The sequence below is a fragment of the Urocitellus parryii genome, chromosome 10 (genome assembly GCF_045843805.1).
Source record: "Urocitellus parryii isolate mUroPar1 chromosome 10, mUroPar1.hap1, whole genome shotgun sequence".
NCBI classification, from domain to species: Eukaryota; Metazoa; Chordata; class Mammalia; order Rodentia; family Sciuridae; genus Urocitellus; species Urocitellus parryii.
Window position 1 is genome coordinate 68,691,525 of NC_135540.1, and position 25,385 is coordinate 68,716,909.

A 25,385-nucleotide genomic window follows, 5' to 3' on the forward strand; every position below is an offset into this window, starting at 1 on the left:
AGATCATCAACAGTCTTTAAATAAACTTTCAAAGGAGTAAGCTGGACCTTCCAAACAGACCCAAAGAAGTAGTTTCTTGTCAGCAATGATGTCAAGCATCTGTGTTGTGCAATTCCTCAAGGGCTTTCCCCAAATATCATTGGCTCCCTTCCAGGCCCATGAAAAAACACACCCCCTTAAGACTGAAAGAGTAGGAGCTATGAGAGGGGAAATGAGACAGTCAGACCCAACCCCAGCCCTCCACCCCAGCTAGAGGAAAGGCTCTCCCAGGACCTTAACTTACAGCCTGTCTGCCATTAAATGTATGATGTGTGTTCTTCCCTGCTGCTCACCCTCTCAAGCAATCTTATGGAACTCAAAACCCAAATACATCATTAAAGCCTGGATGCCTTCTCCTAATATCTCTGAGGATAAACTAGATAAAGAATGAAACTGTTAGGGAATCTCTGCAAAGGGTAAAGGCAAATTCCCAGGGCCTTTAACTTGTTACTGTACATGATTTGTACTTTCCCCATCTTTGTGTTCTCTTAACAACTGCCAGGACTCCTCCTATCACAAGGCAAGGATTTCTTACAAGATAGCACCAATACAAGGAGCAAACATGCTCCTGGGCTCCAAACTGACAGTCTACTAGTCCAGGCAGAAGTGTTTGCATACAAAAACAGCACTCATGCTTTGAAAATGTACACCCAACAGATGAAAATTCCTGCACTCTAGCCCATGCCTACAACAGGTACATGTGAAAAAGAACCAGTCCCTGTCTTTTTTCAAGCAACCAGCCAACCTAACAGGGTCAGAGCTGGGCCTCCTTTCTGGCCACAAAAGAAGTCCAGTACAGCTTCCCATGTATCACTAGATTGACTTTCGTTTTGCCAACAAAGACAGAAATTCCTGTCTTACAATCCCTTAGTGGTGTCCTGCGGGGCTGCCCTTCCGTCCTGAGTTCTGGGGACATGTGCAGTCTGTGGACCCAGGAACACAGCCAACAGCTGCCGCAGAGACCCTTCCAGATCAAGGACCAGATGACTCCACCAGGGCCCTGACCTGGGGGCCAGACACTCACCGCAAGAAGCTGCCTGGGAAGTTGAGAAGCTTCGCCATTCAGGACTGCAGGGGGCTAGGAAGCAGCGTGGAGGCTGCAAGGAGGCCGCTGGACAGGCATGGATGCGGCTTTGCCACATGGGGCATGGGTCCCAGGCCAGGGCACGGGTCGCCTCTCTCTGTTTTGCCAAGGGACAGAAAGAGGAAGGCACAGAACCCCCTGCCAGTCAGCAATAAACATCCAGGAACCTGACAGCCAGATTCAAGAAGAGTGCCCAACCCAAAACTTTTTTTTTCTTTTTTTCTTTTTCTTTTCTCTCCACCTCCCCTTTTCCCTCCCCCTCCTCCTACTGCCTCCCCCTCCTTCTCTCTCCTTCCCCTCCTCCTCTCTCCTCCTCCTCCTCCTCCTCCTTCTCCTCCCTTTTACAAACAGAAAATGGGTATATGATTAAAATAGAGATGGACACAGAGTGTGTCTATGTTGTAATGGAGGATAAGACCCAAGGATGCCAGGATAGGGCCACCTTGTTTCATATAATTTGCTTTATATAGCAGATAGTGAACAACTAAGAAATAACTCATTTGAGCTTGGTGTGGTGGTGCAGGCCAGTAATCCCAGCTACTGAGGAGGCTTTCAAATTTGCCTTTCAAATATGAGGTGAGCCAGGACAAGTTAGGAGACCCTATCTGATAATATGAAATAAAATGAAATGGGCTGTAACTCAGTAATAGAATGGTTTCCTAGTATGTGCCAGGACCTGGGTTCAATCCTTCGCAGTGCTAAATAAACAAAAATAATTCATTTGGTTATCAGATTAACAGATAGCTACATCCAGTGAATACATTGAGAAAAACAAATACTGATGTTGGTAATTAACTTGGAGAGTCAGATAATACAGCAGCAGATATAACAATAGTCTCTGCTTCATAGGCTGAAATGTTAAATGTGCTGTGGATTGAACCCAGGGACTTACTAATACACTAACTCTATTACTGAGATACAGCCACATCCTGTGAGGATTCAAATAACTTTCTTCATTTTTTTGTTGATTCTGCAGTCTTTCCTCCGTCCCTCACATAGGTCCTCACCAAAGTCACTGAGGATCTCTTCATTCCCAAATTCTCTGGGCTTTTTTCAGCTTCTCTGGCATTTGATCCCATGCCATTTGATAGTCAAGAAATTTTCCTTTTTGGATTCTCTCTCACTCTTCCTGGGTTTCTCCTTGCCATATTCACTTTCTTAATTTTCTTTCTTAAATTTGTTTAGACAATGTATTTTCCATGACTAGGTCCTTAGCTTTCTCTTAGATGATCTTTCCAATAGGAAAGCTTCAACTAGTACTGGTATGTGATGACTCCCAAGTTTTCACCTCTTTCATGAGCTGGACACCTTGTGCCAGATTCTACCTGACATCCTGATGGGATGTCTCACAGGCATCTTATCCCTAATAGTCCTAAACCTGTCTCATCATCCCCCCCATCCAAACATGACTCAGTCACAATCTCTACCTGAATGAATGTTACCATCACCTGCCTGAACACCTTATCTCAAACCTGAGTGGCATCTGAGAAGTCTTCCCTTATCCTTCTTAAAATATCCTTCTACTTCCTTATCACTTCTCACTTCTGAGAGGTCTTCTGTTATATGGTATTCTTATTAGTAGTTAAGCCCTCATCTTCTCTTTCCTGAGTTACTCTTTTTTTTTTCACTAATTTGATTGTTTAGGAACAATTAGTTGTGAATGTATTCAGGCTTGGCCCTTAAGTGTAGTGGGTGATATGAAAGAAATGGAGGGGCATAATGCCTTCTTCCTTTGACTTCCCTTTCTTCACATTTTCTCAGCAATTGTAATACACACACTTGATTCTGTAACAACATTTCCTGGCCAAGCAAGGAAAAGAAACATATTCTATTTCTCAGTAAATTCAGACAAAAAAATGGTAATAAACTAGGGTATCCCTTCAAAGGGAGACTTTGGGGGAGACTGAAGCCGGTCTATACGATCTTTAAGTTGAGATGTCACTGATGTTTATGCTCAATATAGGTCATGATCATTTTACCATGTCATACTGAAAATGTCACCACTGTATGGACAGGTTGGCATATATAACCAGGAATCTGATTTTACTGGCAGTAGTAGTAGATCAGATTAGTTCAGCAATAAATATGTGAAACCTTTTGAAGGAAAAAAAAGAGAAAGAATATGACTGGGGAAGAGGGTTCCCCTATAGGGAAAAGGCTTTGAAACCTGAAGCAAGAATGGGAACCATTCAGAGGAGGATAGAACTGCAGGAATGAATGTTCTAAGGCAGAAATACCTTCAGAATATTCCAGAAGTTGAGTGAAGCCAGTTATTGGACAGTGCGAGCAGATGAAAATGGAAAGGTGATGGGGGCTAGATCCTGTAAGTCCTGTGAACTTTGATAAGGGGCTTTATGATGGGAAGCTGGGGTTTAAGTATGGTGTGATACAATTTATTAAAATGTTAAGACTCTGAAAACCATGGGAACCACAGTTTGGATGGGAGCCATTCCCCTTTGTAGTTCAGCATCCTCATGTGTGTCTCCAGCACTACTGCTTCTGACAGCTGATTAATGCAGGTTGTTCTTCCAGCTGACATGCTGTAGTCACCTCACCTTGAAGAGGAAACCTAGATAACAGACTAGAATTTCACTATATGGTCTTTGTTTACTTCTTCAGAACTGCTAACCCCAATAAATGCTTGGTACTTCAACCTCATCAATTTTGATCCTCAAAAAGGTCTCCAGGCATACTACTACATTCCTGTTTGTTTGTTTAGTTCCTATTGATAAAGAAAAAAATATTCAGCAATACGTTTTAAGACCCCATAAGGTACACTTTACTCAGGACCATGGTGATATGTATGGGGACAGTGCAACAGGATCTTACAGTGGACAGAGAGACTGGGCTGGACTCTGAATGCAGCATGAGCATTCAGAGAATGGGAAATTATAGTCAAGAATTAAGGTGGAATCAGTGGATGGAAAGTTACTAAGAGGAAACATCAGGGGTATTAGCCAGGGGGATTCTGGCTAATCCTACCTGACAGGATTCTTGTTGAAGATAGACCAGAGTGATCAAACATCACCTGAGTGATGTCACTCAGGTAAGGAATCTGAACAAACAGTCATCTTAATAAAGTGACTTAGCCAAGTTCTTTGTTAAAGCTGGACTTTACAAGGAAGTGCACAGATGGGCCTAAGAGCAGCTTCAGGAGGCTGACTACAGTAAAGAATCTTTGTCACCTGTCATTCTTAAAGATCAGTTCAGGACCAGATCCAGGGAGAAGCTTTATTGCTGTGTAAATGAAGCAGCCCCTTCTGAGGTTTGCTGATGTTCTGGGCATGTTATGCATCCTCAGGCGGGATTGTCATACTGGTCCATGCACCCATCACCTTCACAGGGAGGGAGGAAAGGACTCCATCATGCACATGGCAGTGTTGGCACATGGAGCTTCTCACTTATGGTTGGCAACATTGCCCCTTTCCCTCTTGTTCACCAGTATTTATCTTTCACTGGTGCACAGAGCTTTCCTTGAGGTTAATGACAAGTAAATCAATTCCAGGCTAATAATTATTTGGTTTATATATGTCACTTCTATTTTTTGTAATCTCTTCAAATATATGTTCTTTTTTACTTTCTTTCTATTTTTTTTTCTGGTACTGAAGATTGGACATGCTAGGCAAATGCTCTATCAATTGAGTAACATTCCCAGCCCCATCTCCCCTTTTTTTGATACAGGTCTCATAAAGTTTCTCAGGCTGACTCAAACTTGCAATACCCTGCCTCAGTCTCCTGAATAGCTGGCTTACAGGTGTGAACCATTATGCCCAATCCATATGCCCTTATTTCATCTCTATGATAGCATTGTAAGAATACAGTGTGATATAGAACTAGCAAAGTATTTAGGTTCCCTATGAAAGTGGCAGCTTCATGTTGTGGCATTTGGCCTGGAATCTGGGACCAAAGAAGACCTCTTGGTTCTACTCTCTTTATATCTGATATGGTTATATTTTTTATGGCACTTTGATATCGTCTTTGAAAATAAATAAATTTGTTAAGTAGCTTAACTATTTTATGTTATGCTTGTTTATCCTTCTGTTAATTAGTTTTCAGAATTAATGGCTTATGAAATGTTGCCTGTGTTTAGATTGTTCATGATTTGTTTCTTGTTTACTCTTAGGGGGAGAGATTTCTTACATTGTTTTAGAGCTTGGAGCAATATATGTTTATTTTATAAGAATTCTGGAGCTAGAAGTCCAAAATCAAAGTGTGGGAGGGCTGTGCTAACTCTGAAAATGTGGGGATCTTTCCTTGCTTCTTCTAATCTCTGGTGGTTGCAGAAGCTCTTGCCCTCCTTGGTGTAGCTATATTATTCTAATCCTCTGTCCTCACGTGGTGTCCTTACTCTGTCTCTCTGTCTATAAGGACACATAAATGACAAGTCCTTTATAAGGACACCTGCCCCATTAATTTTTCATTTTACATATTTGCTGATGGGACAACATAGAGGGAGAAGGAAAGGAAAAGGGGAAACACTGGTGTAAATATAGGCCAAATTACATTATTATATTGCATGTATTTATGAATATATGATGACAAATCGTTATGTAAGGCTGTAATGTACCAACAAAAATTTATGGGAACAATTTGAACAAAAATAATATTTTAGTACAACTATATTTCTGTTGTGAACTTTGCTAAAACGTGGAAGAGAAAAGGCCTCAAAACCATAGAATGTATGCAGCTACTTTGCTAGAATTTCTATGAAGAGTTAAGATAAATGTTAGGTATTATATTTTTCTTATCATTTTCTCATAATTAATGTCTATGAGAATAGCTGTGTAGCTTCATTTTCATATTATTTTAGCTCTCTAAATTAACTGAGAAAACCAACAGAGTTCAATTATAAGATAAAATGGTGTCTATAAACAAAAACATTGGAAGAAACCTTAAAAATGTCACTTTTTCAAAATCTTGTTTAATATAAAAAGTACTCCATTTATTTTCTTTCCCATGTGTCTCAATTAATTTGCAACTGAATTTAATTTTATACTAATAAAATAGAACCGATTTACTTTTTAATATGTAATAAAAGTTTTAATTCAGCAAATATTAATTGTAAGCAAGATTTTAAAGAAGTTTCATAAGCCATTATAAAACTAAAGTTGTGGTTTTACACTGTTTAAAAAATATAATTCTCTTCTGAGAAGTGTCTGTTCAGTTCTTTGGCCCATTTATTGGTTGGGTTATTTGTTTTTTTTATGATAAGGTTTTTGAATGTTTTATGTATCCTAGAGATTAGTGCTTTATTTGATGTGCTTGTGGTAAAGATTTGCTCCCATTCTGTAACCTCACAGATTGTTTATTTTGCTGAGAAGAAGCTTATTAATTTGAATCCATTCCTTTATTGATTCCTGGTTTTAATTCTTGTTGTATTAGAAAGTTGGGGACTAATCCAACATGATGGAGATTTGGGCCTGCTTTTTCTTCCATTAGATGCAAGGTCTCTGGCTTAATTCCTAAATCCTTTATCCACTTTGAGGTGAAAAGACACTTCTCAGAAGATATACAATCAATCAACAAACATAGGAGAAAATGTCCAACATCTTTAGCAATAAGAGAAATGCAAATCAAACTACTCTAAGATTTCATCTCACTCCAGTCAGAATGGCAGCTATCAAGAATACAAACAATAAGTGTTGGTGAGGATGTGGGGGAAAAGGCGCACTCATGCATTGCTCGTGGGACTGCAAATTGGTACAGCCAATCTGGAAAGCAGTGTGGAGATTCCTTGGAAAACTTGGAATGGACCCACCACTTGACCCAGCTATCCCACTCCTCGGTTTATACCCAAAGGGATTAAAAACAGCATACTACAGGGACACAGCCATGTCAATGTTTATAGCAGCTCAATTCACAATAGCTAAATGCCCTTCAGTAGATGAATGGATAGGGAAACTTTGATATATACACACATAATGGAACATTATTCAGCATCAAAAGAGAATGAAATCATGGTATTTGCAGGTAAATGGATGAAGTTAGAGAATATAATGCTAAGTGAAACAAGCCAATTCCAAAAAAACAAAGGCCAAATGTTTTCTTTGATATGAGGATACTGACTGATAAGGGAGATGAGGAGGATGGAGCGTGGGAGCAATGGAGGAACTTTAGATAGGGCAAAGGGGAGGGAGGGAAAAGGAGTGGGTATGGGGGTAGGAATGATGGTGGAATGAGTTAAATATCATTACTCTAAGTACATGTATGAAGGCAAGAATGGTAGTGAAAATACTTTGTGTACAATCAGTGACTTGAAAAATTGTGCTCTATATGTGTAATATGAAATGAATTGCATTCTGTGATTATGTACAACAGATAAGAATAAATAAATAATTTAATAAAAAGATAAGCAAAACAATATAGTTCTCAAATACTGCTGATCTTTTATTCAAAACTAGACTTTATTATCCATTTGAAGTTTAATTTAATTAAAAGGAGTCTATAGTTTGAAAGTTCATGCATTATCAGTAAATATCAGCCAAATTTTGAGTTACCAGGTATTTTTCCAATAGGAGAGTGTGTCCCCCAATTTACATGGGGAAATTTATTTCTCAATAAAAGATAAAACCATTATTTTTCAATAATGTTCAGTAATGTGACATTTAGAAAGTGAACATGACAAATAGGATACAGTGTTTTTTTCTTAAATTATTTATTTTGAGGTTGGGATTGTGGCTCAGTGGTAGAGTGCTCATCTAGCTTCTGCAAGGCCCTGGGTTCGATCCTCAGTACCACATAAAAATAAATACATAACATATAGGTATTGTGTTCAACTACAACTAAAAAAATCAAAAATTTTTAAAAATTTATTTATTTACTTATTTATTTGTCCTAATTGTACAGTTTGTATTATCAACTCACTTCATATTATATCATGAATCTACCATGGCATCCTGATTTTTGTTCATGGCTATAGAACATTAATATATATTAAATAAATATGATGTCTAGATATAAAATAATGATAAGCTTTAAACTTATGATTCATATGAAATTACTGAAAAATATCAATGTCATCCCTGGCATTGGATATTTAAATGGTTCCAGATTTCATTATTATATATAATGCTATCAATAATAAACATCAATATTTCTTTTATATTTTTGGCTATTCAAATTGAAGAGGCAAATAACAGGGACTGATATTACCAGATAATAAAAACTGACTTAGAATTTCTTTACACAATTCTTTATAAATATGTGTGGAAATTTACTAATTAGGTCAGTAAGTGTCAACTCATGGTTTAGATGCCACTTGCCAAACAATTTTCCAAAATGTTTATACCCATTCATAAAGGAAAAAAAAATCACATGGTTCCTATCTGCCCACCTGCAAATATAGCAGACGTTTAGAAAATTATTTATTTGTGTTTTAATTTAAATAAAATATTATACATGAATAGGAATAAATTTCAGAACCTCTGCCTCACAAAATACAGAATTCCCTAAAACCTCTTCCAGAATTTAAAAAGAAAGGGACATATTTAAAATTTTAAGGCAGGGATTTCTTTTTAGTGAATAAAAATTTTCCAGAGAATAAAACACAATCAATAGTTTTTTTAAAAAATCACAGTCCACCACCGATATCTAAAAGGGGGAAAGAAACTTCTCTAAATAAAAAGAATATTTTTCATCAGTGAATATGCCAAAATGGCATCAAATTTACAATTCCTTAAGGTTTTGGATTTTTACATGCAAATAATTTATATTTTTGTCTTTTATGAACTGTTGATTCTACTGACTCTAGAAAATATTTAATACTTTTGGGGAAAAGGTAGACCTAAGGTGTGATTAAAACACTAACTTTTATCACAAAAATCTCTGTGAAGACAAGGGAAATTTTCATTGAAATCGTGCTATTAGCCACTTGAGCCATAGTTCACCCAGAGGATGGAAAAATTGACTGTATAGCTCCTTTCACTATGAAACTGCCAAAGAGAGCAATCACTGGATATCTGTTCACCCAAGAAAATGGAAGGATCATGGCAAGAGCTGTCTTGAAAATAAAGCTCCCTGGCAGAGCGTCACTGAGTTCAATCTCCAGTATCACCAAAAATAAAAGAATATAAAACTACAAAGACAATTATAAAACAAAAGGGAGATGAAGACAGTAGTATATATTCTTATTAAATTCATATTTTAAAAGTAGAAATGGATTAAAAATGTGGCATATATAAACAATGGAATATTATTCAGCAATAAAAGAGAATAAAATCATAGCATTTGCAGGTAAATGAATGGAGTAGGAGAGGATAATGATAAGTGAAGTCAGCCAATCCCCAAAAACTAATGCTGAATGTTTTCTCTGATATAAGGTGGCTGACTCATAGTGGGGTAGGAAAGGAAAGCATGGGGGTAATAGATGAACTCTAGATAGGGCAGAGGTGTGGGAGGGGAAGAGAGGGGGTAGGAGATTAGCAAGGATGGCGGAATGTGATGGACATCATTGTCCAAAGTACATGTATGAAGACATGAATTGGTGTGAACATACTTTATATAGAGAGATATGAAAAATTGTGCTCTATATGTGTAATAAGAATTGTAATGCATTCCACTGTCATCTATTTAAAAAATAAAGTTAATTTTTAAAAAGTGTAGGTATTGTACTTTTGACTGTTTTGCTTGTTCTGGTTCGCCTAGTGTGAGAGTAAGGTATACGTGTACGTAATGTGGAAGCATGTACACAATGAGGAAGGCACAGGTAGAACAGTATAAAACAGAGGAAAAATTTATTCACCTTGACATTCACATAATAACCAGGAAACTACATTATAAGTTTTGAGATGAAGGCTTAGTCAAATCATAAGAAGAAAAAATTTTTTCTTTAAATTTAAATATAAAAATACAAATCTTTGTCTTCAGACACATGTTGCAACAACATGACAGGCAGCATAGATGGGCTAAATGATATAACAGGATGACCAGTAACTAGGGATCTCTGCTCACTATGTCCCAAATTGCTTGATTCCTATAAGTATTTTGCTTTTAGGAAGGGTAGCTGGATGGACTATGACCTCCTGAACTGCAGCCTGGAACAGTGAAACAATGATGGTAGAAAAGTGGTGAAATCTGAACAGTGTGCAGTTGAATCAACAGCAATGTCTTGATGTTAATTCTTAGTCTGACACTGTGACTTGTTTTATAGGAACATATAAAATATTAACACTAAATGAATCTGGGCATGGGCACATGAGAACTTCCTACACTATCTTTTCAACTTTACTATAAATCTAAATTATTTGAAAATTAAAAGTTTACTGATTGTGGGAAGGAGATTTAACTATGTAGCTGTGCACACAAGAGCACAAACCTGAGCTGTAGTGATGTTCTGATGACAGCAACAGAGATGATTGCACACGTGTCATTTCAAAAACAACCCATGAAGAAAAGAGGAAGTAGTGGTTGGGAGAGGGGCACCTGGGCCTCCCAGTGCTGGTCATGTTTTACTTCTTAGCCTGAACTGGAGGTTGCACACATGTCTTTATTTTTTTGGTAATTCACTGAACTGCACTTTTGGTTAATTACCCTTCAGTAAAAGAAAGGATTTAAAATACTTCAGTGTTACTGGTAAATACTTTCCCATTCCTGGTAAAGGTGAGAATGATCACAGTATATGGAAATAAAAAAGGTGTACAAGTAGGGGGATCCTGTGTGGACCGAGATCCAACAGTCATTAGACTATAAATCTAAAGCTTTTAGAGCTAATGGACCTTGTACATGGCCAAATCCAGTCCTGGCAAGTTCTTCAAGGAGGCAGGTTTGCAGGTGCTGCTGTGGTGGGATGGACAGGGCCAGACACAGATATGCCACTGAGACATCTGGGGAGTAAAGTGACTTCAGAGGCGGAATGTGCCCAAAATGCACAAGAACTATATTCACAGATCCCTGGCCCTCTACTAAATCTCAAAGCCCACAGCCAACACTACCGAAACTTTATAATTCCAATAGAGAACTACAGTAAGTTCCACAATCTTAATAGACTTATCATAAACATGCTTTTCTATCATCATTATTTTTTTCTTTTTTTATTTATTTCTTACAAACATGACAACAGTGGCGTGCATTACATTCATAATTATCCATTCACAGCACAATTTTTTGTAACTCTATATATAAAGTATGCTCACACCAAATTATGCCATTATACATGAGCTCTCTTTTTTGCATACAATTCTTATTATTCTTATTATAAAGGTGTATTAAGAATTATATAATTTTTTTACCCTGGATATATCTCTGTTTTTTCAGCCTATAATAGATTTCATTCTACCATTATAGCATTAATATATTAACATATGTTATTTATTAAGTAATAGCAAATCTATTAAAACTGAAGGGCTACTAATCAACATATTAATTTTGAAAATGAGAAAACTGATTCCAGAGATATTAGTAACTAGACAAGAATATCCAGAATTCAATTTTTTTTTCTGAACAATAAATTCAACTGGATTTCTTCCCCACAATTACTGTCTAATGACAATATACAATAGTTTTTGGCTTAGATTCTTTCCTGTGTAATTCCATTAGTTGTGTTTTTTTCTGAAAATATTTTCTATTGAAAATAATTTGACAGTATGTTTGGCAATCATGCACAAGAAAACAAAAATCTTCATTGGATACTTAAAATAAATTAAGGTCCTTCTTATTAATGTAAGAGTAACTCATAGTATATTAAAGGGGAGCTTAATGACTTCTTTTGAGAAATAATAATTTTAGGTAGACAATTATGAGAAAGCAAAAGCCACATGATTCTTCCATAAACTCCAAGGTGAGAGATTCATGCCCTGGTTTGTCAAGGGTTCTTCACCAGTACATCTGAAATTCAACACAAAAATATATGACTATATTGTAAGAATCATTCAAATTTTACTCAATGTAGTTGCTATTCCTAAAGAAGTCTATAGGCCACCTAAATCATCAGTAGTTGCCATTTCATGTATAATAGGTGACAGTTATTGAATATTTAACATTTGGCTAGATATACTAAGCATCTTGTACCTGACAGCTTAGTTAATTCCTAAAACAATCTAAAGAAATATAAATATTATACACATTTCAAAAAAGAAGTGATGCAGGCTTAACTTACTTGGCCAAGTTTACACAGTCATACTGTGAACCAATTTCCTAGGCTCCTCAGATTCACTTGTTTTCAAATCTATGATGCTGCTCTCCTCAAAGGAAATACTGATGGAGTAACTTCATTTACACCTGGTGAGGAAATCTCAGTTTACTTGATGTCACCTGTAGCTCCTGTCCATATGATCAAAGCTCCTTATAGTTCTGCTTACACACAAGACAGTCAATCCAAAAAAAGGCTAAGAATTCTAAAACCAGGATCAGAGGGGAGAAAGGGCTTCTGAACAAAATCATGTTCTATCAGCTCTTGCACCAAGCCTGTAATGAGCTTTGCAGATAGTCAGTTATGGGAAGATACCAGAAGGCCCAGGATCAGGCTCGAACCTTAGGTAGCAGCTGGAGCACAGCAGGATAGAGTGAGTATCCCTGTTACAGGTCATAAAAGCACCTGAGTAGGGCTCATAAGTATCCAATAATCCACAGGTTCAAAGACTGTAAACCCTTGCAAATCCATTAAAACAGTCTATTGCAAATTCAAATGTTCTGAAAAAGAACTCATTTTTTCACATTAGACAATATTTTACTGTTAAGAAAACAAGAATCACACAGCATGATCACATACATTAGTGTACAACACTCACTTTACAAGTGAGAAAACATAGGCTCAGAAAAGCTTATTGACTGTGAGAGGATAATTACCAGCTCTAAGCCCAGGGATCTTTCCACATCATACTATGATAGTAAGCAAATCTAATGTGACACTGAATGCAAACTTAACATCACATAGTTGGAACAGCTACTGCTTTCTGTTGTATTGAGGTCTGGACACTAGTTTCATCCCCAAAATTCATTGTGCTGAATAGCCTAAAACACAAGGGGGAGCAGGACAAGATAAATACTTCCAAGGGATTATCACAAGGGGGCGAGGTAAATAGTGTCAAGGGATTATCACAATTATGTCCTCAGGTTTAATCTTTATTATTATTATTTCTAAAAATATTCTCTTTCCCTTTAATGTCTTTGCTACACCAAAGTAATTAAAATTATTTTTCCTGGAATTCAAGTGGCCTAGGGTTGTGATGTTGCTTTCCATTGGTTGAGAAAGGAGAACTCTAGATAGATTAGACTGTGGTTACTTTCTGCTCTCCAATTTTATAACTCAAACATTATAATTAAAATGATACAATGGAGCACAATAATATTGCTGATTTACAGTAACAATATTTTCTTGTTGTTTTTTCAAATCTAGTTGTAATTATGGGAGCTGGAAACAGTCATACTGTATTGACACAGGTTACTCTGGTGTAGAGTAGTTCACTAAAGCCAATATGGTTCTTTGTTTCACTTCTAACTTTCCTTTTGATATCAACTATAAATATAATTATATGGTTGTTTCTCTTCTAATTTTCATATTGGTATCAACTATAAATATAATTATATGGTCTTTGCTTCTCTTCTAATTTTCCTTTTGATATTAACTCTAAATTCTAATCCCCCATCCTCTCATTTATTTCCTTACTTAATTAAATCACAACATGCTTATCATCATTAGTTAGTCTTTCCATGTTACTATAATATTTCTCAACCACTTTCCTCTTCCTCAAACAATAGGTGACTGGGGAAAACCCCCCATGACTCCAGGAACATGTGCTAACTGACATTAACAGTAGAGTTTCATTCATTGCTCTTGAAAGGAGAGTCCCAAATGGGGGACATTCACAGATCATGGCTGGGGAAATGAGCCAGTCAGGTTTTATTTTGATTTTGTCACAGATTGGGAACCCACTTACTGTAACAAATGAAGACAGCCTACCATATACCCATCATGAAGGATACTGATGTACTCAAGCCATAAGAGCCAAGGCAGAATAGGAATGGAATTCAGTAACATAATACATAAACCCTACAAAAAGCAAAAATACATGAATCAAAATCCAAAAAGTGATTTTAAGATGATTTCTAGATAATGCCCTTTTCAAGAACCCTACAACTTTCTAAACATTTCTGCTAGGAACAATTCTCTTCAAATTCCTTCCAGTTACTCTAAACAATAATCTTCATTCTTTGAATATGTATACCTCTGAATATCTGATGTTGTTTGTGGTATGGAAGGAAGGACCACATACCTATATCTATATTATATTTTTTAATTATTTAGAAGATTCCAAATGATTAAGACCATGTCCTCAACATTCTCTATTACTGCACACAATGGAAGTTTAAGAAGTAGTAATCTGTTAGTATGCAAGGGGCATTGGTTGCAGAACCCCAGGCCATAGATACAAAATCTGAAGTTACTCAAGTCCCTTTTTTAAATGGTATAGTATTTACACAAATGTAACTCATGTACTTCCTTTTTACTTTAAAATCATATCCTGTATATTTCAAATCATTTCTCTACTTCTTAACAATACTTACTACAATGTAAATGCTATATAAATAGTTTATATTGTATACTTTATGGCATAATGACTAAAAAAAGACATTAAGAATAAGTAAGAGTTCAAAATGCAGGCTTTAGATGACCTAAAGTCTAGAACTGATAAACAGAATAATATGATGAATTATAGGAGAAAATGTGGTTAATCCTCCCAATTCAAGCTACTAGAAATAAGTATCACAATGGAGATGCCAGGAAGGACTTCTCAGAACACAAGGGACAGCTAAATGGTACAGTCTTAAGTGATACCAAGTGCACTAGGATAACAAAACAATGACAATGTTATGTGTCTGCACACATTTAGTCTTGACCTAACCAAGTCAAGCCTAAAACATAACCATCTCTGAGTAAAATGTGGTTTCATGACTGTGGTTTTAAGAAAGAAACCCTTACATAAAAATCAGCCTAAGCATCCAATAAATCAAAGAAATCATCTGTATTTATTAAAAGATATTTTATTTATTAGATGAAATATAAACAAGGACATCACTTTCCCAATGCAATACATTGTAGTTGAGAAAGTCAGAAATGCAAGAATTAAACTATGACAAGAGCTTATGCTAATTATGTATCACTGAAAGACATTTATTATACCAGAGATGGCATGTGCATTGATTGCCTAAGCATTCCTGTTTAGTCCACGTCATGGGACAAAAATGAGGGAACTCGTTCTGCTCATCTGTTGATTCACCATGTATGTACAAACATTAGGGCCTTGTGAGATTAGAATTAAGTAACCATTATAAAGAAAAGATAAGCAGAAATATTTGATATAAGAGATTCTTAGGAACACAGAAAGGAAGTGACCTAGTACTACGGACTTTGGAATTTTACAGTATACTTAAAAAAACTGCTTTTCAAAATACACGGAAGACCCAGATGAGACGCTCCCTCTCCATGCCATACACTATAACACTTCTCAAGGAAACTCATGTTTACCTTGGAGAGCAATGAATCCAATTGTTAAATAGCTGGCAGTTCTATATAACACCAGCATGAAAAGTAGGCAGAAAAACTACTGTTCTTGTTACATGGGTTTTAAGGTTCAAAATTTTATTCAATATTATCAAGAAGTGTCTTTTAAAAATTCATTAGTAAAGAAATCTATACTAACTACATTAGAATAGTGGCAAAATAAGGTTGGATAAAGTTGAGAAGGTAAGCTGGAATATTCTCTAGACTGTATCAATCTATGTCCTCATGGAGTATCCAAATCCCATGTTTAGAATCCTCAAAGTATGTTTTAAATGACAGGAAAAGGTGCAGGAAGAACAAGGGGAAATTTCCCTCTCAGAGAAGCACAGTTCTTATTCACCAGTATTAACAGATAATAGGGCTCCATAATTTCTGCTATGGACAAATGTTCATGTGCTCCTATATCTAGTATCAGGAAACTAGTTGAATAGCATACCATCAAAACAGTAAGCATCGTGATGGAGAAAGCTCTTGACTCCAGGTTATATCCATAAAAAGAAAAGAATGGTTCAGCCCTGCTGCTAGGTAAATATGGAATCAGGATCATTTACCATGCAAATATTAATAATTCAGAGAAATTAATACCTGAATGAAAAAAGTTATCCATATCCAACTATCATAGGCCAGCAATTTCAATGTTCACCTGTATATAACTGCATAGAGTTATCATACAGATTTTTTTGGTACACTTAAATACCAAATCACTTTTCCATATAGCACCTGTGTTTCCCTATGTGGAATTATGATTAACTTCAGAACTGCTTAGATGGAGAGATACAGGCAACATAATTGGCCAAATATACTGCTTTTTCCTGTACTCAGACACATTGCTCATGGTTTGTTGTCACTGCATTAGTGAAGAAACAGGGATTAGGTTCCACAACCTCAGTGGATTAATACCTGGGGGAAGGAAAGGTATCTCCATAACCTAAGTCTCCCAGACAAACCACTATATGGCTCTGTGATAGAGAATGGAATAAGATAAGCATCACAAACTACTTTAAAAACTGTAATGAGCTAACACTATGGGTCATACAGTCTAATGATTTTGGAACAGCTGCATGAACAAGAGTCGGGGGTATATATTCCATGACCAATTCTTTATAATATACCTCTTATTTACAAAATGGAAACTTTACACTTTATAAGTGGTTCTTGTCCTATAGTGTGTTTTCATAAATAGATTTTTCTGGTGCATGTAAAAGAGAGAGAAACATAAAAATTCAGAAACAATGACCCTGTGGAGAAGGCTGAGAATAATGTAGCAATTATCTATGAAATCAATAAACCCCAAAGTCACCATCTTCCTCTCATTAATAAGGAGAGAGGGAAAGGATACAAGTGTACACTGATTCCTTATCTTTCTATATATCTCTATAGATGTTATTGATAATTCATACCAATCTAATTTTATCTGTATAGAGAAATATCTGTTGAGAGATAACAGAAAAAAATGTCAATAGATAGGAAATAAATATCACAGCTCCTCCAGCATAGTCTCAAAGTGTTTTATAAATTCTTTCCATGTTTGAATATGATACATGGCATCTCATTAAAACATAGTTTTATAATATTGAAAGTTCTGTTTATCAGGGCACAGGGCACATGTGTGCAGCCCCAGTTATTGGTGGGATAAGGCAAGATGATTTAAAACCAGCCTGAGAAGCTTAGAAAGACCCTTCTGAAGATAAAATCTAAAAAATAAAACTGCTGGGGTTATAGCACAAGGGTAGAGCTTTTTTATTTTCCTTCTATCATCCATTATACCCAGCACAGCATCAAAAACGAAAACAAAAATCTTCACTTGGAAAAGTCTTGCCAATAAAGCTCAGATGAATGGCTATTTTAAAGAGTGCATAATGGATACACACTTTCCTAGATGAGAGAAAGCTCAAATGCTGGGTATGAAGAAAAACTAAGTATGATAGAATTATTTGAAGGTAGAAAAAATTCTTGAATTTTTATGGTCAACCTTTGTTTTATGTTTTTCTTATTCAATGAACAGAAAAGCAAAAATCAAAGGAGAATAAAAATGGTTTGAAATGTTGTCACTATTTTCAATGATGGTAGGTTATCAAACACAAATCAAATATATAATGAGAGAACTCTTCACAAACCAGAGACTGTTTGAAACCAACAGACAAGAGAAAATTTGGAAACACTTCAGCCAGAAAAATGATTACCTTTTCATGAATACCTAAACCAGAAATGTAAGTAACCAAGAAAACCAATCCTTGCTGTCTTTTAAAGTAAAAAAAAAAATAAAAAATAAAAAATAAAAAATTTAAAAAATTAAAGAACTTCAATACTTACTGCATTTTATAAGGCTAACAAAGCATAAAACAATGGCCTTCTCCTTTGCTGAGATGCACACCACTGAGTCATAGGCTCAATGTAAAGTCTTGAGTAGAGGAAACAGTATATTGAGTCTGGAGTCTACTAGATGCAAAAGATAAGCAAGTGGGATTAGGAGCATAGCTCAGTGGCAGAATAATGGCCCAGTGTGCATAAAGCCCTGGATTTGATCTGTAATACACATTGGAAAAAAAAGAATGAGAGAAAGAGAGAGGAGGAGGGTGAGTTAAACAATAAGGACACAGTACATATACATTCCCCATTCCCACAGTATACTTGTATATCTATTCAACATGCATGTGGTCAAATCACATTATTTCTACACAACTTCTTGTCAGCAATTCATGAATCAGTTTTACTGATGGAATAATTTTTGTCCTAGTTTAGTCAAAAAGAATGAAAGTAGGTGTCAATACATCAGCACAAAGACTGAAACACAAATGCTCACAGAAACTTACTGGTAATAGGCAAAGTCTGTGAATCCTGTGATAGGTCATTAAAGTGGTCTTTTAAAAAGTTCATATACATACTTGATATTTGATAGTAATTTTTTCTCAACTGTTTTCTGCCCAATTAGAAAGCCACTCTTCACTTTTTCCTGATATCAGAGGTTATGGAAACTTAACACAGCCCCTTCATGAAATGTCTTCAGGTCACTGGAGATCATCTCAGGGAGGTCAGTGGTATTTCTTTGTAAAAATGGGATAAAGTCCTGGTCATTATTGGAAAATATCTTGACATATTCTACCTTTATGTATTGGGGGAAACAGTAGTAAGTTGATAGTCCTTATAAATGTGATTGTAAACACTTAAAAATGCATTTAAATCAAGTCTGTTTAAAACTGTGCTGCAGTAGATTCTTTTCTAATGATCAGCTCACATCACTGTGATGAGAACACTTAGATCTTATAATTAGAGGAGAGACAACTTTGAATTCTTGTGCTCAAATTAGATGCCAAATAATTTCCTAATAATTAAAGAGTATACAAAATACTTGAATCTCATAAAGGAGGAAAAAGGCAGGGGAGCCTTAGACTTGCCTGGTGTAGTACTTGAAGTATAGTATGACACAACTTAAGTTTAGGGGTGGACTACAGGATCATCACAATCATGTGCCACCTTTTTTACTTTTCTCTTTTTTTTAGAGAGTATAACATTGTTGTTACAAATACAAGCTTAGTCAAGCAGTCAAGCACATAAAAATTTCTCTAAACTTATAATTTTAGACTTTATATTTCTGGTTGTTATGCACTTTTAGTCAGTTGAGAAAGTAAACTCCAACATAATTTTTCACAATGGCAAATCACTTCCTTAATGGCCATTTAAATTCAGCAAAATTTTAAATTACCTATGAAAATTATTAAGTAAATCAAGCCAATAGTTAAGAAGCTCCATCCTTTAAAGCAAAAACTGAATATTACATTCACAAAGTAGATTTAAAACATTTCACTAAATAATTTGCAAAAGGCCAATTAAAATATTTAATTGGAGTAAGACATTAATATGAACTGATCTTGTGCAAGAGGTTTGAAATGTTACCTGCAACAAACCTAGCTTTGTTTTTGAAAAGCCAATGTCATCCATGAAGAAATTTCTCTCTGCCCTTTTTTTCAAAAATAACAAAATGCTAAAAAATAAATGAGTAGGAAAGTGAGGTAGTACACTCAGTCCTCAAGACTATGGGGTCAGCAAACATCAGGAAACACAGACTGAGAAAAGCAAAATTATAAAGCTAACTATCAGTGATGCACAGGCATACATATTAATATTGTACTTTCCTCTAACACAGTGCTAAGGCTTATAGAGGATAAAGGCATGTGGAAACTAGTTACTAGAATAAACCATGATAACCTTTACTTTACTAGCACGTTAAAATTATATCACAGAACAGAAACCTAATATGATAATGAGACAGGTATCCCATGAAGACTACTTCTTCTATGATGAAAAGAGGCCAAGTGGACTCTACATGTGATGACATCAATGAGTGTCTGGGTGCCATGAACAGGAGGTGAGCACAAAGGAGCTTAGAATGACCCTTACCCTTGAGCAATGGAGATATGCCACCAGCTCCTGCTTGCAGCGCAGGAGGAGTGGACCCAACCTCTGCTCCACAGGGAAATTACAGCTCTGGGAGTGGGTGTCACCCAATGAGATTGGACTACACCTCCATGAAACCCCATCCCTTGCCTTATTTAGATGGAACTTTATGGAGGGCCTTCCCCTTAATAAATAGGGCTTCAGGGGTGCTCTCTTTTTTGTCTGCCTCTCTTGCTTCTTTTGTGGGAGCTGGGGCCAAGGAGCCATCACTGAACCCCAAGAAAAAGGTATTTTCTCTGTCTCTGTGTGATTATTTTGTGCCAACACAATTCACTAGAGTGACTCTGACTGATTTGGTCAAAGAATGGAGAAGGGAAATATTTACTCACAAATCAGTTTCTCAACTCCCAGGGAGTTGAGAGGTTACAAATGTAGGTTACAAATAAAGAGGAAGGAAGACAGTTTATTAAAAAGGAGTAATATCCATGTCTTTATTTTTATGGGAATAGGTAGAGATCTTCAACAAACTCAAGTGCTCCCCATTTTTTACTCCTTTTATGAAAACCTCAGGGAAAGGCATTGTTAGAGATCAAGGCCATCTGTGGAGTCAAAGCCACCTTAGATGCCCTTGGTCACTGTTTTTTTTTTTTTTTTTTTTTTTTTTTGTGTGTGTGTGTGTGTGTGATCATTCTCTCGGAAGATTTCAGATGAGGTTCTCAGAATAGCTCAGGCATGAGTTTAATAGAAGCAACAGGAAAAAGGAAGACTCTCAAAGGAGACAATGGATTCTCTCAAAGAAGAGAGAGAGGGTGCAGCCCTCCTGACCTCTAAGTTTATTTGGGATCCCAGGGAAGTTTTCAGAGAGTCATACAAGGTCCACCTCTTGACTTTTCACTGATAGAAGGATTGCATTAGACTTTCAAGTCACCACTGCACAGGGTCTTTCCCCATGAGGAGAGATTTCAATATTATAATGACACATTAAAAATTCAAAGCAACTCTGGATCACCTTGGCCCATGCTGATCACTTCTAAATAGAACTTGTTCTATAGATTTTATTGGTAGTATACTTTGCTTTTAATTACTCTGTCTCATTGGTTTTTGGAATCTGGCCTAAATGGAGGTCACAAAAGTCCTCCTTCAGAGAACTTGTGTTCTTCTTACCAACAGGAAGGAGTCTTTGGCCCTACATTTCTCCTGCAGATAACAGGTTGTTTGCTGAGGAATCTTATTAGATTTAAGCCAGATGGAGTTTCAGGTAAATTGCTTTTAAAAACAAAGCATGTGTGGGTCAGCACAGTTTATAGAATTGCCCCCTAAACCCTATGTTTCCACCAATTACATCTATTATCTATCACCATCGCCCTTTCTCTTCTCCTTTTCCAAGACTGGCCTCAACAAGCTGGCACAATGACCAGATGACCAACAGCAGAGAGGAGTTGTTACACAATTTTAGAATCTGGAGATCCAAGGGGAAAACAAAAGGAACAGGCTAAGGTCAATCTGAGTGCTTGAGTTAGAATTTGCCAGTAGCTTTACAGCATAGGACCTAAAACCCAGTCCTTCTGAAACAGAGAACTCCTGAATTTCACATGAGAACAAAAACTTTCACAGGCTGAAGATAGATGTCAAGGAAACTAAGACTGACAGATTCTCTGGCTAATTACAGCCTAGGTATATGGACATATGTATATTGCTTACCTCTCTTTTCTATAAATTGTATCCCTTTTGTGGTACCAGCAGAAAAGCAAGCAATCTAGCTCCTTCTCCCCAGTTTTGTGAGTTTTTCAACTCCAGGGGAGGTGAGAAGTACAAATATAGTATACAAATATTGAGGAAGTGAAGTAGGATAATAAGGCAATATCACAACAGACACTACAGAAATACAGAAGATAATTAGAAATTATTTTGAAACCTATATTCCAATAAAATAGAAGATAGTGAAAATATCAATAAATTTCTTAAGTCACATGATTTGCCCAGATTCAGTCAGGAAGATACACACAATTTAAACAGACCAATAACAAAGGAGGAAATAGAAGAAGCCATCAAAAGACTAGGACCGGATGGGTATACAGCGGAGTTTTACAAAACCTTTAAAGAAGAATTAATACCAATACGTTTCAAGTTATTTCAGGAAGTAGAAAAAAAGGGAGCTCTTCCAAATTCATTCTATGAGGCCAACATCACCCTGATCCCGAAACCAGACAAAGACACTTCAAAGAAAGAAAACTATAGACCAATATCTCTAATGAACCTAGATGCAAAAATCCTCAATAAAATTTTGTCAAATCGGATACAAAAGCATATCAAAAAAATTGTGCACCATGATCAAGTAGGATTCATTCCTGGGATGCAAGAATGGTTCAATATATGGAAATCAATAAATGTTATTCACCACATCAATAGACTTAAAGATAAGAACCACATGATCATCTAGATAGATGCAGAAAAAGCATTTAACAAAGTACAGCATCCCTTTATGTTCAAAACACTAGAAAAACTAGGGATAACAGGATCTTACCTCAACATTGTAAAAGCTATCTATGCTAAGCCTCAGGCTAGCATCATTCTAAATGGAGAAAAACTGAAGGTATTCCCTCTAAAATCTGGAACAAGACAGGGATGCCCTCTCTCACCACTTCTATTCAATTTATTTCTTAAAATACTGGCCAGAGCAATTAGACAGACAAAAAAATTAAAGGCATAAAAATAGGAAAAGAAGAACTTAAATTATCACTATTTGCGGATGATATGACTCTATACCTAACAGATCTAAAAGGGTCTACAAAGAAACTACTAGAGCTAAAAAATGAATTCAGCAAAGTAGCAGGATATAAAATCAACACACATAAATTAAAGGCATTCCTGTATATCAGTGACAAATCTTCTGAAATGGAAATGAGGACAACCAGCCCATTCACAATATCCTCAAAAAAAAATAATAATTGGGAATCAACCTAACAAAAGAGGTGAAAGATTTATACAATGAAAACTACAGAACCCTAAAGAGAGAAATACAAGAAGATCTTAGAAGATGGCAAAATATACCCTGTTCATGGATAGGCAGAACTAACATCATCAAAATGGCGATATTACCAAAAGTTCTCTATAGGTTTAATGCAATGCCAATCAAGATCCCAATGGCATTTCTTGTAGAAATAGATAAAGCAATCATGAAATTCATATGGAAAAATAAAAGACCCAGAATAGCAAAAGCAATTCTAAGCAGGAAGTGTGAATCAGGCGGTATAGTGATACCAGACTTCAAACTATACTTCAGAGCAATAGTAACAAAAACAGCATGGTACTGGTACCAAAACAGGCAGGTGGACCAATGGTACAGAATAGAGGACATAGAGACCAATCCACAATATTACAACTATCTTATATTTGATAAAGGGGATAAAAGCATGCAATGGAGGAATGATAGCATCTTCAACAAATGGTGCTGGGAAAACTGGAAATCCATATACAACAAAATGAAACTGAATCCCCTTCTCTCGCCATGCACAAAAGTTAACTCAAAATGGATCAAAGAGCTTGATATCAAATCAGAGACCCTGCGTCTGATAGAAGAAAAAGTTGGCTCCGATTTACATATTGTGAGGCTGGGCTCCAAATTCCTTAATAGGACACCCATAGCATAAGAGTTAATAACAAGAATCAACAAATGGGACTTACTTAAACTAAAAAGTTTTTTTTCTCAGCAAGAGAAACAATAAGAGAGGTAAATAGGGAGCCTACATCCTGGGAACAAATTTTTACTCCTCACACCTCAGAGAGAGCCCTAATATCCAGAGTATATTAAGAACTCAAAAAATTAGACAATAAGATAACAAATAACCCAATCAACAAATGAGCCAAGGACCTCAACAGACACTTCTCAGAGGAGGACATACAATCAATCAACAAGTACATGAAAAAATGCTCACCATCTCTAGCAGTCAGAGAAATGCAAATCAAAATCACCCTAAGATACCATCTCACTCCAATAAGATTGGCAGCCTTTATGAAGTCAAACAACAAGTGCTGGCAAGGATGTGGGGAAAAGGGTAAACTTGTTCATTGCTGGTGGGACTGCAAATTGGTGTGGCCAATGTGGAAATCAGTATGGAGATTCCTTGGAAAGCTGGGAATGGAACCACCATTTGACCCAGCTATTCCCCTTCTTGAACTATTCCCTAAAGACCTTAAAAGAACATACTATAGGGATACTGCTACATCGGTGTTCCCAGCAGCACAATTCACAATAGCTAGACTGTGGAACCAACCCCGATGCCCCTCAATAGATGAATGGATAAAAAAAATGTGGCATTTATACACAATGGAGTACTATGCAGCACTAAAAAATGACAAAATCATGGCATTTGCAGGGAAATGGATGGCACTAGAGCAGATTATGCTAACTGAAGCTAGCCAATCCCTAAAAAATAATTGCCAAATGTCATTTTTGATATAAGAAGAGCAACTAAGAACAGAGCAGGGAGGAAGAGCATGAGAAGAAGATTAACATTAAACAGGGATGAGAGGTGGGAGGGAAAGGGAGAGAGAAGGGAAATTGCATGGAAATGGAAGGAGACCCTCATCGTTATACAAAATTACATATGAGATGAGGTGAAGGGAAAGCGGGGAAAAAACAAGGGATAGAAATGAATTACAGTAGATGGGGTAGAGAGAGAAAATGGGAAGGGAGGGGTGGGAGGGGGATAGGAGAGGATAGGAAAGACAACAGAATACAACAGACAATAGTATGGCAGTATGTAAAAATGTGGATGTGTAACCGATGTGATTTTGCAATCTGTATACGGGGAAAAATGGGAGTTCATAACCCACTTGAGGCAAATGTATGAAATATGATATGTCAAGAGCTATGTAATGTTTTGAACAACTAATAAAAAAAGAAATAGGATAATAAAAAGGAGGACTATCCATGTCTCTCTCTCTCTCTCTCTCTCTCTCTCTCTCTCTCTCTCTCTCTCTCTGTCTTTCTTTTTATGGGAATAGGCAGTGATCTTCAACAAACTCAAGCAACCCTCATTTTTTATTACTTTCATAAAAATCCCAGGGAAGTCATTTTTAGAGACTACAATCAGGAGATCCAAGGGGAAAACAAGAGATTCAGGCTAGGGTACATAAAATTCATTTTTTCATCATCACCTTTTATGTGGGTAAGCAGCCTAATCTGTTCAGTAGGGATCCAGATAAAACCCCAGTATTGACTGATTGGTAACATTTCTGCACATGTCTCCACATTAAGGTCAACATTCCTGTTTCCTTCCAGTTTATAATTCAATCCTCATCATAACAACCACTTATTGTGAACAGAAACTCAGGAGAGAACACCAGCACTATTTCTCAAAATTCTGA

The 25,385-nt window shown here is 36.4% G+C and overlaps 1 pseudogene; it reads right to left on the reverse strand.

Moving 5' to 3' along the window:
* LOC144257159 (broad substrate specificity ATP-binding cassette transporter ABCG2-like) overlaps positions 1-25,385 on the reverse strand; it is an 82,583-nt pseudogene that overhangs the window by 12,622 nt on the left and 44,576 nt on the right.